Genomic DNA, 22592 nt, shown 5'->3' with positions numbered 1-22592 from the left:
TAAAATTTAAAGTTCCCAAAAGAGCTTGTGGCAAATTCAAACCCTTCAAAGCAAAAGATGTACTAGAGCGTGCCATAACTTGAGTGCATTATGACAAAAATTTTAAAAGTATCATGTGCATAAAGAGCACTGTAAGTGTCCACGGTCATGGAGGAAAAAAAAAAGTACACCCTCCTTCAATTCTATGTTTCTATTAAATCAGGGCCGAATTAACAATTGCTTACTCCTCACCAACTTCTAAAAATAAACAACAAAAAAAAACATCATATGTCAATTTATAGTCATCCCCCCCAAAAAAAAAGAAAAAGAAAAAAGAAAAAACGTAAACCAATATTTAGAAACCAGGTGGGTAAAACTAAGTAAGTATACTCGATAAAAGTCCATAACATTTGAAACCATGTTTAGCAAAAAACAAACCTTTAAGTACCTTTATAACAACAACTAACATTTTCTGGATGGGTTTATCAGTCTCTTACATCATTTTGGAGAATTCTTCTTGACAAAATTGCTTCAGTTCGTTAATGTTTGAGCGCATTTGTTAATGCTCAGCTCTGTTAAAATCCCACCACAGCATCTTGAAGAGGCTGAGTTCTGGACTTTGACGTTCCAACACCTTGATTTTTCAGGATGTACTTTTTTTTCCTCCATGACTGCATATACAAAGAAATTATTATGTTACAATTGCACACTCCTACAAAGACCATGCAAAATGATAAAAGTATTCCAAACTAGTAAAAATAATAAACTGCAATCATTGTAAACAGCCAAAGAGTCACATAGGGGAGGATACTGCACATCATCACAAAATTAAACACAACATATGCAAATATGATGGTATGAAATATCTGAAATGACTGGTGATAGAGAGATGTAATGTGGATATTTTTTCAGATTATTGATTCAACATCAAAGCATATACAGGGCTCGACATTAAGGACTGCCCGATTGCCCGGGGCAAGTGAAACATGCATTCGGGCAAGTGCGATATGTCCCAGACATACCCGACCGGGCAAGTTAGAATGAGCATTTATTATGAACTAGCACCACAAAAATTAGGCTTTTTGATCTTTTATTTCAGTTCCTAAAAGCTTCCCTCACTACGTATCCGCCATTATGTCTTGGCTGTTTTCTTAGTCTCAGTTTCATTTACTGCTTTGCAAGTTATTTTATATACCCCCGCTGTTGTAATATGGTACGCGTACTGTTTATAGACCCCTTGTGCATGACCAGTGATGGGAATAACGGCGTTAGAAATAAACGGCGTTACTAACGGCGTTACTTTTTTTAGTAACGAGTAATCTAACTAATTACTTTTTACATCGTTATAACGCCGTTCCCATTACTTACAATAAAATACTATGCGTTACTTTATTAAAGCTGTTCTCATCTGGCACGCTGCTCGTTCAGCCTTTCTTTCCTCTGCTTTAGTGTGGGGCGGGGAGACGCGAGACAACGGCATAGTAAGCCAATCAGAGTAGATTTGGACAGCATACGTAGGTAGGCTCCGCCTACTGCACTACTGCGCACACTTTCAATGAGAAGACACAGCGATGGCGAGCGGTCAGCCCAGCACTGCGCGTTCAAACTGGAAATACAGCCATTACTTTTCATTACTTGAAATAAAAGGCAAAAATGTCTACGTGCAATGCACATTATGTCGAGGAACAAAGCATTTGTCCTCGTCAGTGGCCAGTAATTAGTAACATAATTTTAATAACTACAAAAATATATTAAATTTGATAGATGTCTTATCTCGCATTATCCCACAAAAATATTAATATAGTGTAGATAACGTTATTAATTGGTTCTGTTAAGTGTCAATTTCAGTCATTAAACACATTTAACATTCACTTTTATTATGATTACACTAATTGAATTAGATTTTTTTTTGGGGGGGGGGGGGACACAAAATGTAACGGAATAATTACTTTCCCTGGTAATTAGTTACTTTTATGACAAAGTAACTCGTAACTATAACTAATTACTTTTTGAAAGTAGCGTGCCCAACACTGTGCATGACGTCACACATCACGTGATAATTACAGCCGGGGTCAGACAGACAATGTCTTTCATGCAAGCAAGACTTAATCTGTCTTCAATATGGTTAATTTTTGCGCTGTTTTTGCTTGTTTAAACAGAGAAATAGATAAAAGGCATTACCGTCTCCCCACTATCAAGAAAAACGTTAACAAATAGAAAGAATTGCTTCAAGAACAACGAGAAAACGAGTGGTTAAAGAATACGAAGAGAGGAGCTCAGCCTGAAAACTCCAGAGAAATTCACGATTGTATTTAAAATGTATTTTACAAAAACAGAAAGTCGGAAGTGAGGATGGAAGAGTTTGCATAAGAATCTCCTTTTATTTTTTCTTCTGCTCGCATTCGAGTCAGCGCCTTCATGAGTGTTTGATTTTCTTAAAGGTGAAGCCGCTTCCTTTTTCGACACAGAAAACCCAGATTGGTTCCAAACAACTCAGGCATAAAAAAAAAAAAAACCTCAACAAGGAGCGACATGCGCGATAAATCCTGAAAGAACAGAACAGATTAAGAGCAGAGAGAGCTGGAGCTTTGTTTCTGTTATCAGAGGAGCACAGTCCTGTGCAAAATATTTATACATCTTTTTTATATATTACACATATATATCATCCACCTCCAGGTTTATTTAAAAAACAAACAAAAAAAAACCAAACAAACAACAACAACAAAAAAAACCCCTGTGCTGCGTCATGACAGACCGGCCGCACTGATTCAGTTACAGGTTGCCAAGTCTGTATAAAACATCCACAACCTACACACCAAACAATAATTTTAAACTCAAATATTATCCTGTCTGTCATGACGCAAGCTGTTTGTTTTTTTTAACCTAGAGGTGGATGATATAACAAAAAAACCCGACATATAAATATTCTCAAACACAGTACTGTTCAAAAGTCTTGGCACCCTATTGTTTTCTTCATACAAACTTTATAGATTTCTATTTTATGATTTCTACATTATCGAGTAATGATCCTCCAGTCTGAGATTGTTCTACACAAACACACTGAACTTTACAACAGCTGCATGCATGTGAAATGGAAATAAATCGACTAAGCCAGGAAAAACTATTTTGGATAAAATTGTTGTCCGTTACAAGTAAAAAGTAACCAAACTTAATAATAAACTGAATCAATAACCAAACTTCAACTCAGTGTGTAATCTTCATTTTATGTTGCAATTCACTACTATTCTATGGTTTTCCTATGGCTGCTGACTTGGTTCAGGTGTACAAAAGGAGTACGGGACCCGTATGTAGTGTATGCATTCTTGATTTGTCGCAAGACCCGTAGAATTTGCATGTGCAGGACCAAAAGTCTCTACGGCCAGCCTGCGACCTTCTACGGCACTGAACGCACGCAAGTGTTGTGCAAGTCAATTTTTTTTACGATAGACCGCCCGTAGCAGCACGTACAGCGGGTTGTGAGTGAAGCTTAAAGTTAACTGGCTAAGGTGAAATACTGTATAGTGTATATGTGTGTTTATTGTCCAATAGATAGTTTTCACATGACGTCACAGAGTCGGGGATTCCCTGGTGGCGGCCATCTTGGAGGGCAAGCTTACCGTACGGGTCACTGAGCACACATTGTAGCGCACGAGTTACATTCATTTATATATTATTTACATTTATAGTTACATTACTACTATTTAAAGCTACCAATGGTGCACACCTGTTGTATTCACGGCTGTCGTAATAGGTCAGATGATGAAGTCAAGCGGAGCTTTTATGGAATTCCCACTGTACGGAAGCACGAAGGCGAGCAAACAAAGAAACTCAGCATACAAAGGAGAAATCTATGGCTCGCGAGAATCAACCGCAAGGATTATTAGCCTTCCAAACACAGCAAAGTCTGCTCTGATCATTTTATAAGTGGTAAGTTGTTTAAATAAACAATCAATTGTGTTTAAGTTTGTTTTTGGAAACCAAAACATCATGTGAACAATCTCTGGAGAATGCCTAACTGGAACCGCTGAGTGTACGTTTACATTGTAATGTACACTTAATATCGCTCGTTTGTCACGTTTCTATTTGAAACTTGTCACTTCACTCACGCAAGGGTCATTTTTGAAAAACATTTTAGGTCTATTCTGTATGATTTTAATTTGTGTTTGGGATGCAAACAGCGCGCCTTTTGGCGGATGCCGCCTGAATCGCGCAGATCCGGGGTTTTTTTTTAGGGGGGGCGTTGGAGTGTCTGATTATAATTTCAAAGTAAATTCTGTATTAAAATTACTAAATAAGCAAATCCGTTACAGTCCATGAAACAGGAAGTATAAGGATGAGAAAAAAAAAGTTTAAATCGGGAAGCTGCGCACATTTGCGCAGTCCTGCACACCGCTCGGGCTGTGCAAATGTGCGCAGCTTCCCGATTTAAACTGTTTTTTTCTCATCCTTATACTTCCTGTTTCATGGACTGTAACGGATTTGCTTATTTAGTAATTTTAATACAGAATTTACTTTGAAATTACAATCAGACACTCCCAACGCCCCCCCCTAAAAAAAAAATCGGATCTGCGCGATTCAGGCGGCATCCGCCAAAAGGAGCGCTGTGAATATATAAAGTTGTATATATCAGACAGCCTTTAAAGTTTGATGAAGTCAGTTTCAGGCTTTGGCAGCCCTGCATAGTCACTTGAAAATGCATCTTTGTCCACTTCGTAGGGGTCAATTCCCCCAATCAAGGCCAGTTTGGCTGCATACCGTTGTCGTGAGATGTCGTCTATTGTATCTATATACTTCTGTTTACTTGATTTTGCCGACATTGATCTTTATTTTAGAAAACTGACTATACAACTTCATAAATTCTTCCGAGATAACGTAGCCGGTAGTCAGAGTCCTGCACAGGTCCATTTTTTGAGACCCGCACCCACCCATATCCGTACAGTGCATTACCCACCCACCCACTAACCCGTGGTTATTTCAAAGTTAAATCCGTACCCGCCTGGACCCGTTAACATTCTACCCGTTACCCACCCGTGCCCATGAAAAATCAGACAAATCGAAAGTATTCCCACTGAGAACTTTATTTTTAAATGCGCCACTGAAAAAAGCGCGATGCCAACGGGATTTCAAACAATAGACCTAGGAAATAGTCAAGCCATAACTGGCAATAGCTACACGTTCACGTTTTTCTTTTTTTGTTTCAAAATTTCGTGTAGGCAAGTAATAGTAATAGTAACTGGAAAACGCGCAGAACATGTGCTGTACCGGAAAATTAACACAGCTGAAAACGACAGCAGCAGCAGGCTATAACAAAAAAAAGAGTCAACCTGTCGTATGCCAGTATTTTTTTACATCCTTTGCACGCTGCATATCCAGTTACTGTATTATCTTCATCTGCTATTAAACCAAATTTAATCCAGATATCAGACTTTGCCCTGGAAGAGTCGTTGTTAACTATTGTATACGCACCGCTAGACAACTTTGCTTTGATCTGCTCAGACATGCTGTTGCTACAGACGCAGTAGCGGCAAAGTGACGAAATAGCTGCGTCGCCTGGACTGCTGCGATAAGAAAATAGGCCTACGATAGATTAAAAAAATAAAAAAGCCTACTGAAATTATTACCATTTTGAGTCACATGCTACCCGGGCTACCCACCCGTATTTTAACCTGCCCGCCCGCATACCCACCCGTAAAATTTCGGAACGTTAAAAACCCGCCCATTTCGGCAACTTTTCACCCGTGTCCGCGGGTACCCGTGGGTACCCGACCCGGTGCAGGACTCTGCCGGTAGTGGCGATGGTCCGTTTTGTTTGCCCTCCAAGATGGCAGCTGGGGGGGCGTTCCCCGGAATGCCGTGACGTCAGTGAAAACTATCTATTAAATGACTAATCAGAAATGTTGCAAAGATAAGAAATTTAATGTCATTGCATGACGCGGAAAAACTAGTCCATGCTTTCATTACCTCCAGGTTGGATTATTGTAATGCCTTACTGTCTGGATGTTCCAATAAGTGCATAAACAAGCTCCAGTTAGTTCAAAATGCAGCAGCAAGAGTCCTTACTAGAACTAGAAAATATGACCACATCACGCCTGTCTTATCCACACTGCATTGGCTCCCAATCAAATTTCATATTGATTATAAAGTACTACTATTGACCTTTAAAGCACTGAATGATCTCGCACCACAGTACCTGAGCGAACTTCTGGTCCTCTATGACCCGCCACGCCTACTTAGATCAAAAGGTGCAGGCTATCTGCTGGTACCTCGTATAGTGAAGGCTACATCAGGGGGCAGAGCCTTTTCTTACGAAGCCCCACAGTTATGGAACAGCCTTCCAAGTAATGTTCAGGAATCAGACACAGTCTCAGCATTTAAGTCTAGGCTGAAAACATATTTGTTTAGTCAAGCCTTTTGTTAATGGTGTTTATGAGGTAAGGGAGTAGATCTGGAGGGTCCTCAGACAGAGTGTTTTGGTAAACTGGGATGTATGGATGCGGTCAGTCCCCCACTCGCTTGCTCACTCGAGTTTGTTGACGGTGTAGCGGCTGCTGCTTTATGTCCCGGGGCTCCCTCGTGCCTGTGTTACCTTCTGGCTCTCCCCTTTTAGTTATGCTGTCATAGTTAGTTGCTGGAGTCCCTGGTTGTACTCAGTGCAATATGTATACTGTTCCTACTTATTCAGGTGACATTGGGCATACCTAACAACCTGCTTTTTCTTTCCCTCCCCCCCGCAAAAAATCTGTCCCTCTGAGTTACATGGAGTCAACAGAAAATCTTTTGGTGGAGAGGGTGGAGACCTCGACTGGCTCTCGTAGCCTGCAGGGAATTGGCCGTCAGACATTCTGTCGCATGTCCCAGACCCGGTGAAACGTAACTGAATTGTCTTGGCCAGCCCTAAGGGTCCCATCTGCATCTCATCATTGCTGAAGAGTGTGCTCCCATCACCCAGTCAAGCATCCAGCCAGAGCAGGTCATGATATTTTTTAACCATATTAACATGCCATTGTTGTGTGTTATGCCTGATGTTAAGAGACTCGTCTCTGCGAGCCTACCACACAGATTTAATACTTGTGTCATTTTTAGGGCATACCTAACAACCTATGTTTTCTTTCTCTCTCTCTTCCCCCCCCCCATCTGTCTCTCCGAGTTACATGTTGGTCCTGGGATTGAGATGCTGGCCTCTTCTGCCCCTCGGACTTGCTTGATCCATCCTAGTGCCCTGTGTCTGGCTGGAGTTTTATCGCATCGCTCCTGTTGAGAACGGCCCCATGAGGACAGTTGAGGGTTATACCTGGAGGACGCTCTAGATTCTTACAGTAATGCTTTTATGGCTGAGGACTACAGTTGATTTGCTAACTTTAGGACTGCAGTTGTCATGAACAGTTTTGCACTCAAGTTTCCATCAATGAAGAGTTTATAACATCAATGAAACTGACTTCATGTTAAAACTGTTAATGTTATAGTCATGCTGTCTGTTGTTGCCCAAATGAGGATGGGTTCCCTTTTGAGTCTGGTTCCTCTCGAGGTTTCTTCCTCATGTCGTCTGAGGGAGTTTTTCCTTGCCACCGTCACCACAGGCTTGCTCATTGGGGATAGGTTAGGGATAAAATTAGCTCATGTTTTAAGTCGTTCAAATTCTGTAAAGCTGCTTTGCGACAATGTTTATTGTTAAAAGCGCTATACAAATAAACTTGACTTGACTTAAATCACAATTACTTACTGTTTTTGCCATATACTGTATATTAGTATAATTATTATAACTATCAATATACGAGTATAATTATAATTTATATATACGTATATGTATATATTTTTTTTAAAAAAGACACATTGTGACTAAAAAGTAATTGAGTCAATGCTTTGCATTTGCAATATAATGTCCAAGGAAGGAAATGCTATTTAAAATATTAAAATGATAAAGTGTAAAAAAAAAAAAGTTCCTAAACAGGCTGGGTAATGAATACTCATGGTTGGCTGTAAGACTAACCATATAATATGTTTGGTACACATTTTAATTTGGGTAAAGCTGATACCATCCATAATAAGATTAGCCTTCACTTAGACTGGAAATCCTCTCTCAGCTGAGAAAGAGAGAGAGAACACTACACTACCCTTCATCCCCTAGAGAACAAAAAAAAAAAAGACGTAATGTTCCTTCATTTGACACCTATAATTGGACCTCCAGGAGGCCTATATTACCTTTGGATTCACATTTACGTTCTTTTTACGTTGGAAAAGAAAAATGTACTATTAATATATTAACATCTAACCCCGTTACTTCTGATAATGAAGATAGACCTGTAAAACTGAACATACTGAATATTCTTGGTATAAATTTGCCTAAATTAAGTAAAGTTTTCCATTAAGAAGCCCAGAGTCCACATTTAACACAAACAAGCCAACTTCAACATTAATGCACAATAACCGACACTAACCTTGCATTAACTGATTTTTAAAAAATAATATACTGTACCAGATAAGCCAGATTAATTAACACTACCATTAACCAAGACTTAACTAATCAAAGAGACAAATGCAAAACATTTAGCAACATGCCGTAATTTGTGCTAATTTTTCTGGACATATTTTTAGGTCTAGGGCGGCACGGTGGTGTAGTGGTTAGTGCTGTCGCTTCACAGCAAGAAGGTCCTGGGTTCGAGCCCCGTGGCCGGCGAGGGCCTTTCTGTGCGGAGTTTGCATGTTCTCCCCGTGTCCGCGTGGGTTTCCTCCGGGTGCTCCGGTTTCCCCCACAGTCCAAAGACATGCAGGTTAGGTTAACTGGTGACTCTAAATTGACCGTAGGTGTGAATGTGAGTGTGAATGGTTGTCTGTGTCTATGTGTCAGCCCTGTGATGACCTGGCGACTTGTCCAGGGTGTACCCCGCCTTTCACCCGTAGTCAGCTGGGATAGGCTCCAGCTTGCCTGCGACCCTGTAGAAGGATAAAGCGGCTACAGATAATGAGATGAGATGAGATTTTTAGGTATGGATTGAATAAACATGCACATGGAAGCCTGTTTCCACCACCATAATAATGAGGTTTCTCAGAACTATGACTGTCACAATAATGATATCCTATCTCATAGTGAGATCTCTTTCATAATAATAATAATAATAATAATAATAATAATGACTTCGAATCTCATCAGTATGACTTACTCTCGATTATGCCTTAAAGTTCTCATAGTAATGACTTACTATTTCATAATAATGACATACTGAGTCATACTTCTGAGAAACTGTTGTCGTTATTATGAAATAGTGAGTTATGATGACGTAATAACTCAATCATGAGACGTAAAGTCATGATTATACGACATATTATTATGACAGACTACTTTTTTTTTCAAACAGGCTTCTGTACATTCAGGTGTATTTCATTAGCATTTCAAACAAACAATAAGCTACAAGCGTTGAATTATTTAGTCAAACTTCAAAATGCGAACAGAGCAAAACAGAAAGAAGTTGGGTATTTTTCTGTATCCCTGCACAGTTTTACACTCAGCATGAGAAGAGTTTCTCCATGGCAGTGTAACAGACAGGATATTAATGGCATTCTACGACACTGTGGTAGCATCTGCTATCTTCTTCGCTGTGGTCTGTTGGGAACGTAGAAGCTCCGAGAGAGACAGGAAAAGGCTTAACAAGCTGGTGAAAAGGGTCAGCTCTGTCCTGGTGAATTCTATTGACGTTAGCTAAGCTAATGTCAATCATGGACAACACCTCTCACCCCCTTCACGAGACTGTTGGTGCTCTGAGCAGCTCCTCCAGCAGCAGACTGCTGCGCCCACGGTGCAAGAAGGAACGCTACCGCAGGTCGAGATGCTGACCGCTTCTGCTGCTCGGACCTGCCTGATCCATCCTGATGCCCTGTGTCTGGTTGGAGTCTCATCGCATCGCTCCTGTAGAGGACGGCCTCATATGGACAGTTGAAAGTCACACTTGGAAGACGCTCTGGACACTTATGGCCCTTTTCCACTACCCTTTTTCAGCTCACTTCAGCTCGCTTCAGCTCACTTCAGCCCGACACGGCTCGCGTTTCGACTACCAAAAACCGGCACGACTCAGCTCGCTTCAGCCCTGCTTAGCCCCTAAAACTCGCACCGTTTTGGAGTGGGGCTGAAGCGAGCCAAGCCGTGCCAGTGAGGCTGGGGGCGTGAGCAGGCACTCCCCTGTGCACTGATTGGTGAGGGGGAGTGTCCTCACATGCCCACACACGCCCCGCGAGCACGCTGGGATCTGTAAACACCGCAAACCCGGAAGAATAATAATTACAAGAATTTCTGAAGCCTTATGCGCCTCGCCTCATCTATACGCTCTTGCCAGTATCTGTTGGCGTTGTTGGTGACAACAAGCCACAGCACCAAGACCAGCAACACTAACGACTCCATGTCCTCCATGTTTATTGTTTACTATCCGGGTCGTGAGACTACCGCTTAAAAGATCACTGAATCAGTGACATACAGAGCATCGTGGACGATTTCGCGGAGCGCAAGGCTCATCGTATGCCCTTCAAATAATGCGCGCAGTAGGCTATTGATGTTTTATTATGAGCCATGTACAGTATGTCGCCTAATGTTTTTTTGTTTGAGTTACATGTTCGTTTGAAGGACTTAATGTACAAACTAACATAGTTGCACCCCGTAGTGTTGAAATTGGTAAACACAGTGCATTCAGTGAGGTTTGCACCGCCCTCCTTTTATTTCTGACTCTTCCTGTCACCGTTGCAACCTCTGAGCGCTCATTCGTATGCCCTTCAAATAATGTGCGCAGTATAGGCTATTGATGTTTTATTATGAGCCATGTACAGTATCCTAATGTTTTTTGTTTCTGAGTTACATGTTCGTTTGAAGGACTTGATGTACTAAATAACATAGTTGCACCCGGTAGTGTTGAAATTGGTAAACACCGCAGTTGCGGACATTTTGTAGCCTAAAATGATGTTATGATGAGCTTTAATAAAGGGCCCGGTCATTTGCCCCGCCCCCGGCCCGGCTCTGACTTGTTCCGCCACTGTCACTGATGTCACTGTTTGCGCTGCTTAACGACATCACGTGACGTCCACCCACTTTCGCTAACTCCACCCAATGTGTCCACCCACTTCCAGCCAGCACGGTTCAGCGCGGTTGTAGTCGAAATGCAACTCCAACAGCTCCGCTCAGCTCGACTCAGCACGGCACGGCTCAGCCGCGTTTGTAGTGGAAAAGCGGCATTACAGTAATGCTTTTATGGCTGAGGACTACAGTTGTCTTGCTAACTTTAGGACTGCAGTTGACATGAACAGTTTTGCATGCAAGTTTCCATCAATGAAGAGTTTATAACATCAATGAAACTGACTTCATGATAAAACTGTTAATGTTATAGTCAGGCTGTCTGTTGTTACCCAAATGAGGATGGGTTCCCTTTTGAGTCTGGTTCCTCTCGAGGTTTCTTCCTCGTGTCGTCTGAGATAGTTTTTCCTCACCACCGTCGCCACAGGCTTGCTCATTGGGGATAGATTAGGGATAAAATTAGCTCGTGTTTTAAGTCGTTCAAATTCTGTAAAGCTGCTTTGCGACAATGTCTATTGTTAAAAGCGCTATACGAATAAACTTAAGTCAAAGTACAGATCCCACTGGTCAAATGTTACTCCGATACAAGTGGAAGTTGTCCAGTCAATTTTTTACTTAACTCTTTACCCCTTAATGACGACCCCGTGTATATCCCATAATGACGACATATGACGCCGGCGTGTATGCACCATAATGACGACATTTGACGACTCTGAATTTGCCTCGACATACGTATTTTACCCTTTACAGGTACCCCAGGTGAATATTTATGATAAAATGTATGAATTTTGAAAAGATAATTGAACAACGTTATATAAAGCATCTTTGTAAGGCTGCAGTAATCATTTATTGTACACCATTTGACATGAATTCTTCATGTAAAATGTGAAGATCGGTTTTCACACAGGTATTACTCACCTTTCAGACACGACCTGTGAGTTGGTGAATGTTGAAACAGAACTTTATGAGTGATTTTTGTATTCTGTGTCATGCCCTCTTGTCAAAAATGTATGATATGTCAGGATTGTTTCAACATAATGAAGAAAACTGATATGAACAAAAACTTGTCTTTAGACTTTTTTTCTTGTAAATATGTTCTAAGGGTGAACAGTATATACATATGCAGTACAAGGGTGGCTGGAGCAACTGCTTTAAGGGGTAAAGAGTAAAGTTAAAGTACTTGCTTTTAAAAATACTTAAGTATTAAAAATACATTTTCTGTCAACGCATCGTTGTATGATTGCCACAACGCTTACAAAACCTAACGCCGTTACCAAAGACAGAAATGTGAATTCACAAAATGAACGCATGCTGTGCCATCATGGTGGTTTATCGTTAAGCTAGCTAGACACTGAAACTCCACCTGACATGCTAGCAAACTCTTTTCAAACTCAAAATCATATTGGATTGCTAACGCTACTAGAAAAGAAAGATTTCTACATTGTTCATTTGGCAAGATCATGCTAAACTATATTTCTGAAAGGACTTCATTTAAGTTAAAATGTTATTCATGCTAACTAACAGTGTCCAAGTTAACTAGCTATGTGTTAACGTTAGCTGTGGACAAGGCTACGACAACTTGGCAGGCAAATCCATAGAAAGTCATTTGACTAACCAGACTGCATAGCTACTGCAACGTTATCGCTAGCTCTAAAAACACACACAACTTCGTTACAAGCTTTCTCTTGGAATAAAACATTTACACACCTCAATATGCTTCTGCAGGTTGGACAGCGAGTTTTTGTAGGCCGTGATGTGATTCGTTTTCGGCAAACAAAGCAAACATTTAAAACGAAATGAATCTTTAAACCTTTCAGAAAACTGAAACATGGGTTCTAGGTATAGCCGTGGGTGTGTGCGTTCTCCAGAAGAACCGCCTCCTTCCATTCTGCCATCAACTGATCATGCTAAATAATGCTGCTGATAAAATCACTGAACTTGATTTTATACAGTCTATGGACATGACGTGACCCTAGTGATTACTGATCGGCTGTCTCAGTGTCTCCTCCAGAAAAAAAACAATCAGATTTTAGAAAAGAAAAGACATCAACTTTCAAAACCGCTTCATAGTAACGAGGACCTTGATCGAAATGTAGTGGAGTGAAAAGTACGATATTTGTCTTTCAAATGTAGAAGTTAAAGTGCATATCACGGGTAAATTCAGGAGCAAGATCAATGTAATTCTCCTATTTTATATTAAACTTTGGTCAAATATCTGTCACATTCTGCATTCGCTGCAATTTTTTTTACCTTGTGCAATACCAGAAAAATTCAGTTGAAATCAAGCCATTTGAGGCGAATTGGTCCGCCTCTGAAAAAACTTGTTATTTGGATTTCCCAGCAAACACTGATTTTGGTGATGTCGTGTGCGGGACACCTCCCTCTGAATCCTACGTCAGCGCTGGGTTGTTTATGAGAATACGACCTGGTGATTTTCTGCAAATTTCTTCAACGTTATCACGTAATTAGTAAAATGGTTAACAGATGTATCGTAGGAGGGTGTGGCAACACCAATCTTGATGGGATTAGTACTCCTCGTTTTCCAAAAGACCGGACAATGAGAGAGAAACGGGAGCGCTTGGTCTACACAGGCTGTGCACTGAAACCGTGCAAAGCTCGCGCAGCCTGCTGGCGCTTCCGCAGATAACGTCACGATTCTCGCTCCAGACTCCCTTGGGATTTTTCCAGACGCGGTTTGTTGTTTTATTTTTTTCTGCTGTAGACAGATGGCCTTGTGCAAAATTACCCTTCTGGATGAGTGTGTAAAGGGACATACTTTCATATTTAAAAAAAAAACAAAACTGGTCCAGAATATGCACTTTAAAGTCATAAGTTTCCAAAAAAAAAAAAATACTCAAGTAAAGTACAGATACTCAAAAAGTGTACTTAAGTACAGTACTCAAGTAAATGTACTTCGTTACTGTCCACCTTTGTAATGTAGCACTGTTTAGCCATCTTCTACTTATGCTGTGCAACAATATATATATATATATATATATATATATATATATATATATATATATGGGCGGCACGGTGGTGTAGTGGTTAGCGCTGTCGCCTCACAGCAAGAAGGTCCTGGGTTCGAGCCCCGGGGCCGGCGAGGGCCTTTCTGTGCGGAGTTTGCATGTTCTCCCCGTGTCCGCGTGGGTTTCCTCCGGGTGCTCCGGTTTCCCCCACAGTCCAAAGACATGCAGGTTAGGTTAACTGGTGACTCTAAATTGACCGTAGGTGTGAATGTGAGTGTGAATGGTTGTCTGTGTCTATGTGTCAGCCCTGTGATGACCTGGCGACTTGTCCAGGGTGTACCCCGCCTTTCGCCCGTAGTCAGCTGGGATAGGCTCCAGCTTGCCTGCGACCCTGTAGAAGGATAAAGCGGCTAGAGATAATGAGATGAGAATGAATGAGATATATATATATATAAATTTACCAGCTGGGAGGTCCGTATCGTGAAATACCGTGACCGAGGTCTTGAAAGGACTGAGCGAAGCCCTCTGGGCCGAGGTCAGTATTCAAGGCCGAGGTCACGGTATTTCACCATATGGACCGACCTTAAGCTGGTAAATAATATATTTATTTTTTTCTTTACCAAATTCTAACAGAAAGCGAGAGCGCCCGAAAGGGAAAACCGAGCCGAGACGCCATTTTGAATCCTCATTCACGGCTGTAATGCAAATTGCTTCCTGCTCGGTATACAAGTGCACTTCCATGGCAGGAAAAAAAAAAAAAAAAAAACTACATTTTGCCGCCTATGTAGTCCCCTATTTATACAAAACTGAGTCATTCAGGATTCAGCCATGTTTTTGCTTGGCGTTAGCAACAGTTACAGGTTTTTAGCTTTCTCCTGAAATGTTTTCTTTTATTTCTTCTTCCTCAGGGTAGTAAAACTCGCTTTCACTGTGAACACTGTCGTTATCGCCATCCATGATGTAAAATTAATGCTATTTTGAATCCTCATTCACGGCTGTAATGCAAATTGCTTCCTCCTCGGTATACAAGTGCACTTCCATGGCAGAGAAAAAGAAACTACATTTTGCCGCCTATGTAGTCCCCTATTTATACAAATAGGAGTCATTCAGGATTCAGCCATGTTTTTGCTCAGCGTTAGCAAGTTACAGGTTTTTAGCTTTCTCCTGAAATGTTTTCTTTTATTTCTTCTTCCTCAGGGTAGTAAAACTCACTTTCACTGTGAAGACTGTCGTTATCGCCATCCATGTTGTAAAATTAATGCTGTTATACTGAGAAATGCTGGCAAAAATTTATACGATTTTTGATAATCTTATAAATAAATCTTTTTTTTTTTTTAAAAAGTTAAATGTTGACAAAAAATGCTACTATGTTGTTGTTGTGAACGAGCGAGTCGCCAGGGGTCCATAACCGGGGTCCGTACCGCCAGCCAATCAGAGCGCAGGATTTGATGAAAGCAGCACCGCGAAAAAAATAAGGTACAATATCCTTTTCAGTGCAAGCATTTTCTTATTTATTTACATCTCAGTCTCATAATTGTTGTGTACAATTAGATCCATAGCCTGTGTTGCTATTGTTGTTTTTGTCATTTCCTGCTTACGTTACACACATATTCCATCCTTGTTAGTTTAGTTAGTTAGTTAGTTATGCTGTGCAAGAACATTCACTACCTAGTGCAATATTTCTATTCCTATTTCAGTTGCCAGTATTTAATCAGTGCAATATTGCTACTTCAGATGAAGTCCTACTCTTACTTAAGTTCTATTCTTATTTTGTTGTGTATACAACCCCGATTCCAAAAAAGTTGGGACAAAGTACAAATTGTAAATAAAAATGGAATGCAATAATTTACAAATCTCAAAAACTGATATTGTATTCACAATAGAACATAAACAACATATCAAATGTCGAAAGTGAGATATTTTGAAATTTCATGCCAAATATTGGCTCATTTGAAATTTCATGACAGCAACACATCTCAAAAAAGTTGGGACAGGGGCAATAAGAGGCTGGAAAAGTTCAAGGTACAAAAAAGGAACAGCTGGAGGACCAAATTGCAACTCATTAGGTCAATTGGCAATAGGTCATTAACATGACTGGGTATAAAAAGAGCATCTTGGAGTGGCAGCGGCTCTCAGACGTAAAGATGGGAAGAGGATCACCAATCCCCCTAATTCTGCGCCGACAAATAGTGGAGCAATATCAGAAAGGAGTTCGACAGTGTAAAATTGCAAAGAGTTTGAACATATCATCATCTACAGTGCATAATATCATCAAAAGATTCAGAGAATCTGGAAGAATCTCTGTGCGTAAGGGTCAAGGCCGGAAAACCATACTGGGTGCCCGTGATCTTCGGGCCCTTAGACGGCACTGCATCACATACAGGCATGCTTCTGTATTGGAAATCACAAAATGGGCTCGGGAATATTTCCAGAGAACATTATCTGTGAACACAATTCAGCGTGCCATCCGCCGTTGCCAGCTAAAACTCTATAGTTCAAAGAAGAAGCCGTATCTAAACACGATCCAGAAGCGCAGACGTCTTCTCTGGGCCAAGGCTCATTTAAAATGGACTGTGGCAAAGTGGAAAACTGTTCTGTGGTCAGACGAATCAAAATTTGAAGTTCTTTATGGAAATCAGGGACGCCGTGTCATTCGGACTAAAGAGGAGAAGGACGACCCAAGTTGTTATCGGCGCTCAGTTCAGAAGCCTGCATGGTGTGGGGATGGTATGGGGTTGCATTAGTGCGTGTGGCATGGGCAGCTTACACATCTGGAAAGACACCATCAATGCTGAAAGGTATATCCAGGTTCTAGAGCAACATATGCTCCCATCCAGACGACGTCTCTTTCAGGGAAGACCTTGCATTTTCCAACATGACAATGCCAAACCACATACTGCATCAATTACAGCATCATAGCTGCGTAGAAGAAGGGTCCGGGTACTGAACTGGCCAGCCTGCAGTCCAGATCTTTCACTCATAGAAAACATTTGGCGCATCATAAAACGGAAGATATACGACAAAAAAGACCTAAGACAGCTGAGCGACTAGAATCCAACATTAGACAAGAATGGGTTAACATTCCTCTCCCTAAACTTGAGCAACTTGTCTCCTCAGTCCCCAGACGTTTACAGACTGTTGTAAAGAGAAAAGGGGATGTCTCACAGTGGGAAACATGGCCTTGTCCCAACTTTTTTGGAATCGGGATTGTATTACATACATGGCCTGTGTTTTTACTTTATTTTATACTTTTATTGCACTCTATTTCTTTTTGTCCCTGGCTATTCCTGACTCTTATCTATCTGTGAGCTGCTGGAACATGTAAATTTCCCCACCAAGGGGTGAATAAAGTTTATCTTAGCTTAGTTTATCTTATCTTAATCCACAGTTGGTTTATGTACTGGCTGTTCCACTCAGCTCTCTTTCCTCTCTGGAACAGGACTGCAGTGGAGCTTTTTACTCCAAGCTCACTACAACTCAATAATTAGCCCTGTGCACATATACACAGGTATTTATTTACAGGGTCCAGGCGAAGTTTATACTGACAGAGCAATTAAGTACAGTATGAAATATAAATTAACTCCACTATATGATACACTTCATGCAGAATTCAGTGAAACACTAAACTCATGTTCACCAACAGTGCGGTTTGTTCTCTGGCAGCAGACAGCTATCCGGCTAACAGTGTTATAACACGGATATAGCACACACTGAGGGTCAGACTGAACCACTTCCACAAACTCCACATCCCTGCAGTGCACTAACTGCTCGTCTGAAAGACGACTGGATGCTACTTACAGTCTTTAAACCGGTTTTATCTTCTCATCGCGGTCCGTCTTTAGGTTTGACAGGTTGCGAGTGAAACCAAACTAGTCAATGTTGGAAAAAAATAAACAAAGGCTTCAGCCAATAGAGAGCCGACCTGAGTGTGGCGTCATCACCGAGCTCGACCGTTAACTTGACGCCTGTTTTGCTTTATTTCGTTTTTTCTCAGAGCGTATTTGTATTTTTCAATACTTTCCGGAACATAAAAGATGTCATTTTGTTTTGATAATCCACTTCAGTAAACCACACATCCACCAAAGTCACACGGGATTTGGCTGAACGAATCAGAGCTTAGCATCTCATCCGGGTACTTTGTGTGGGGTTTTTTTCCCCCCGCCCCTTCTTATTTTGCTCGAAACAGGGAAAACGCTGCCTCAGAAGGATGGCTAACAAGACAGCGAGGCATTCGAAACGGATCAAACTTTCAGTTCCGGTTTTCTAAGCTGCTTTCAAATGAAGGCAACGTCAATGTATCCTCGATGCTGCATATTACCCATAAGTCTGTGCGGCAGCTCCAAAAAAAGAACGGGAAAAGTAAAACAAGATGGCGGACTGAACTTCTCAGAAAAGTGACTTCAGATACAAATATAAGTTTTTTTGTTTAATTAAGGAGAAATAAACAGTCTACTATCCTATAACCCCGTGACTGTAACCAAATAAAATCATGTTTGATATGATTTGCAAAGCATCTGTTAGCCAACTAGCTCTTTGGTTTATTTACACGGCGTGCTGACGTCACACGTTACCGTAAATGCTGTATTAAAAAGGTCCTAATTTCGTATGTAACCTACTTTGCAAAATTTGCCAAGTCTGGTTCCTCAGTATTAACGCTTTATTTACATCTCATCTCATCTCATTATCTCTAGCCGCTTTATCCTTCTACAGGGTCGCAGGCAAGCTGGAGCCTATCCCAGCTGACTACGGGCGAAAGGCGGGGTACACCCTGGACAAGTCGCCAGGTCATCACAGGGCTGACACATAGACACAGACAACCATTCACACTCACATTCACACCTATGGTCAATTTAGAGTCACCAGTTAACCTAACCTGCATGTCTTTTGGACTGTGGGGGAAACCGGAGCACCCGGAGGAAACCCACGCGGACACGGGGAGAACATGCAAACTCCACACAGAAAGGCCCTCGCCGACCCCGGGGCTCGAACCCAGGACCTTCTTGCTGTGAGGCGACAGCGCTAACCACTACACCACCGTGCCGCCCTGCTTTATTTACATCCCAAACAAATTATTTTTACTTCTTGTACTAATGTCAGCAATCACCATTTTCACCAAAAAAAGGAAATGCTAAATATCGCATGTAAAAACGTAATTAAAAAAACATATTCGTATCACTTAAGTCCATTATAACATCTGTATTTTTTTAAATTACCCGTTTACTAACTTTGTGAATAGAAAATCATACAGTGCTCAGCATAAATGAGTGCACCCCCTTTGAAAAGTAACATTTTAAACAATATCTCAATGAACACAAGCAATTTCCAAAATGTTGACAAGTTTAATATAACATCTGTAACTTATAACGTGAAAGTAAGGTTAATAATATAACTTAGATTACACATTTTTCAGTTTTACTCAAATTAGGGTGGTGCAAAAGTGAGTACACCCCACAACAAAAACTACTACATCGAGTACTTTGTATGGCCTCCATGATTTTTAATGGCAGCACCAAGTCTTCTAGGCATGGAATGAACAAGTTGGCGACATTTTGCAACATCAATCTTTTTCCATTCTTCAACAATGACCTCTTTTAGTGGCTGGATGCTGGATGGAGAGTGATGCTCAACTTGTCTCTTCAGAATTCCCCATAGGTGTTCGATTGGGTTCAGATCAGGAGACGTACTTGGCCACTGAATCACTTTCACCCTGTTCTTCTTCAGAAATCCAACAGTGGCCTTAGATGTGTGTTTAGGATCATTGTCATGTTGGAAAAGTGCACGACGACCAAGGGCACGGAGTGATGGTAGCATCTTCTCTTCCAGTATAGAGCAATACATCTGTGAATTCATGATGCCATCAATGAAATGCAGCTCCCCGACACCAGCAGCACTCATGCAGCCCCACATAAGGACACTGCCACCACCATGTTTCACTGTAGGCACCGTGCATTTTTCTTTGTATTCCTCACCTTTGCGACGCCATACAGTTTTGAAGCCATCAGTTCCAAAAACGTTTATCTTGGTCTCATCACTCCAGAGTATAGAGTCCCAGTAGTCTTCATCTTTGTCAGCATGGGCCCTGGCAAACTCTAGGCGGGCTTTTTTGTGCCTGGGCTTTAGGAGAGGCTTCTTTCGTGGACGGCGTCCATGCATGCCATTCCTCTGCAGTGTACGCCGTATTGTGTCACGGGAAATAGTCACCCCAGTTTGGCTTTCTACTTCTTTAGATAACTGCAGTGAACTTGCATGCCGATTTTCTTCAACCCTTCTCATCAGAAGACGCTCCTGTCGAGGTGTTAACTTCCATGGACGACCTGGACGTCTCTGTGAGACGGTTGCAGTTCCATCTTTCTTAAATTTTTGTACCACTTTTGCTACAATATTCTGACTGATAAGTAAAGCTTTGCTGATCTTCTTGTAGCCTTCACCTTTGGGGTGTAAAGAAATTATTTTTTTTCCTCAGGTCTTGTGTCATTTTTCTTCCATGTGGTGCCATTGCTGACAGTATGAAATGGGAAGGGGTTTTCTTTAAGTAACACCCTTTTATAGTCAACTGTCTGCTGGACACCTGTGTAATGACTAAATAGACTCACCTGTGATTGCATTCTTGTGAAATTAAACATTTGTAGTCTACAATTTAGCTTTGCTCCAGCGACTTTCAGTGGGGTGTACTCATTTTTGCACCACCCTAATTTGAGTAAAACTGAAAAAAAAAGTGTAATTTAAGTTTATATTATTAACCTTACTTTCACGTTATAAGTTAAACAGATGTTATATTAAACTTGGTCTTGTCAACATTTTGGAAATTGTTTGTGGTCATTGAGATATTGTTTAAAATGTTACTTTTCAAAGGGGGTGCACTCATTTACGCTGAGCACTGTATTTACATGATATCAAGTTAAGTTTACAATGAGACATTTAAGTATATAGAGAACATAAAAAAGCCAGAAATATTTTACACTATTGCAACAGAACTTGAGAATATTTCTCGCTTATCTACATTCCAGAACTCAGCTCACAAGCTCTCATTTCAGAAATTTCTGTGATACAGTTATTACTAAGCTGCTAGCAGTTTTTTTTAAAAATGTCTAAACTGCATCAAGAAGTAACATTTTGTCTAAGGATTCAAACACAAAACACGAAGATAAAAGCAGTTATTGGTAACACATATTATGACCAGAACAGCCACTGGGCTATTTTCAAAACTAAACATTGTCAGTTTCCTCTGTATCTGCTGGACTGTCTGTTGTTCTGTATGGAGAGTGCATGGACAGATATCAGACATTTCAGTAACTCTATAACTAACAGGTTCACTAGTTATCTACAATTTGTAAGAAAGAGTTATATTCTTAATTATGGCAGACATCGGAGACAAGCATGCAAACATACAGATAGGCAAAGATAGACGCAAAAGAAGCAACTAGCTTGCTGAAATATTTTTGCAACAGAGTTATTAGATTAGATAAAACTTTATTGATACCTTTGGGGGGGGGGGGGGGGGTGTTCCCCTCAGGGAAATTAAGATTCCAGCAGCATCATTATAGATAAACAGAGAAAAGAAATAGAGAAAAACTTCTAGATAAATTAAAATAAAATAAGTATTTACATATACAAATATAAAAGAATAAGATATGGGGAAGGGGGGAGAAGTGGGGTTAGGGTAAGTGTGTGTGTGTGTGTGTGGGGGGGGGGGGGGGAGCAGGAAAGATATTGCACATTGTCCGATATTGCTTATTGTTAGGCTAGGCTACTGCTCCTTCCTGTCCTCTGTCCTCCTGTTACCCCTCCTCCCCCCCCAGAGAGGAGTTGCACAGTCTGATGGCGTGAGGGACAAAGGAGTTTTTGAATCTGTTCGTCCTGCACTTGGGAAGGAGCATTCTGTCACTAAACAGGCTCCTCTGGTTGCTGATGACGGTGTGCAGAGGGTGACTGGCATCGTCCATGATGTCCAATAGTTTGTCCATGGACCTCTTCTCTGCCACCGTCACCAGAGAGTCCAGCTTCATGCCGACCACAGAGCCGGCCCGCCTGATCAGTTTGTCCAGTCTGGATGTGCTGGCCCCCCAGCACACCATGGTGTAAAACAGGACACTGGCGACCACAGACTGATAGAACATCCACAGGAGTTTCCTGCAGATGTTAAAGGACCGCAGCCTCCTAAGGAAGTATAGCCTGCTCTGTCCCTTCCTGTATAAGTGATTGGTGTTGCAAGTCCAGTCCCGCTTGCTGTCCAGCCACAGCCCGAGGTACTTGTAGGAATCCACAGCCTCCACCTCGACTCCCTCGATCAGAACTGGTCGCGACCTTGGTCTGGACCTCCCAAAGTCAATGACCAGCTCCTTGGTCTTTGAGGTGTTGAGCTGCAGATGGTTCCTGTTGCACCACACAGCAAAGTCCCTCACCAGGCTCCTATACTCCTCCTCTCTGTCGTCACTGATATACCCAACGATGGCTGTGTCATCGGCAAACTTCTGAATGTGACACAGCTCCGAGTTGTAGCAGAAGTCCGCGGTGTACAGGGTGAAGAGAAGAGGGGCCAGCACCGTGCTCTGGGGTGCTCCAGTGCTGCTAATTACAGTGTCAGACGTGATGTCCTT

At 41.4% G+C, this 22592-nt stretch overlaps 1 protein-coding gene across 9 annotated transcripts in view; it reads right to left on the bottom strand.

The window, feature by feature from the left end:
- The window catches only part of ppip5k1a (diphosphoinositol pentakisphosphate kinase 1a), a 144086-nt gene that overhangs the window by 111291 nt on the left and 10203 nt on the right, over positions 1 to 22592 (bottom strand). For 3 of the 9 annotated variants that reach the window (XM_060912014.1, XM_060912018.1, XM_060912020.1), the window contains exon 1: positions 17794 to 18169. The exons of 2 other annotated variants lie outside the window; for them this stretch is intronic. The gene's annotated coding sequence lies outside the window, so the exon portion shown is untranslated. Of the gene's footprint in view, positions 1 to 476; positions 651 to 17793; positions 18170 to 22592 lie in introns of those variants that run through there. 4 more of the 9 variants (XM_060912019.1, XM_060912021.1, XM_060912022.1 and 1 more) reach the window with 2 other exon arrangements.

The sequence above is a fragment of the Neoarius graeffei genome, chromosome 27, assembly GCF_027579695.1.
Source record: "Neoarius graeffei isolate fNeoGra1 chromosome 27, fNeoGra1.pri, whole genome shotgun sequence".
NCBI classification, from domain to species: domain Eukaryota; kingdom Metazoa; phylum Chordata; class Actinopteri; order Siluriformes; family Ariidae; genus Neoarius; species Neoarius graeffei.
The sequence above is the reverse complement of the archived record's forward strand: the minus strand, read 5'-3'. Positions and strand labels throughout refer to the sequence as shown.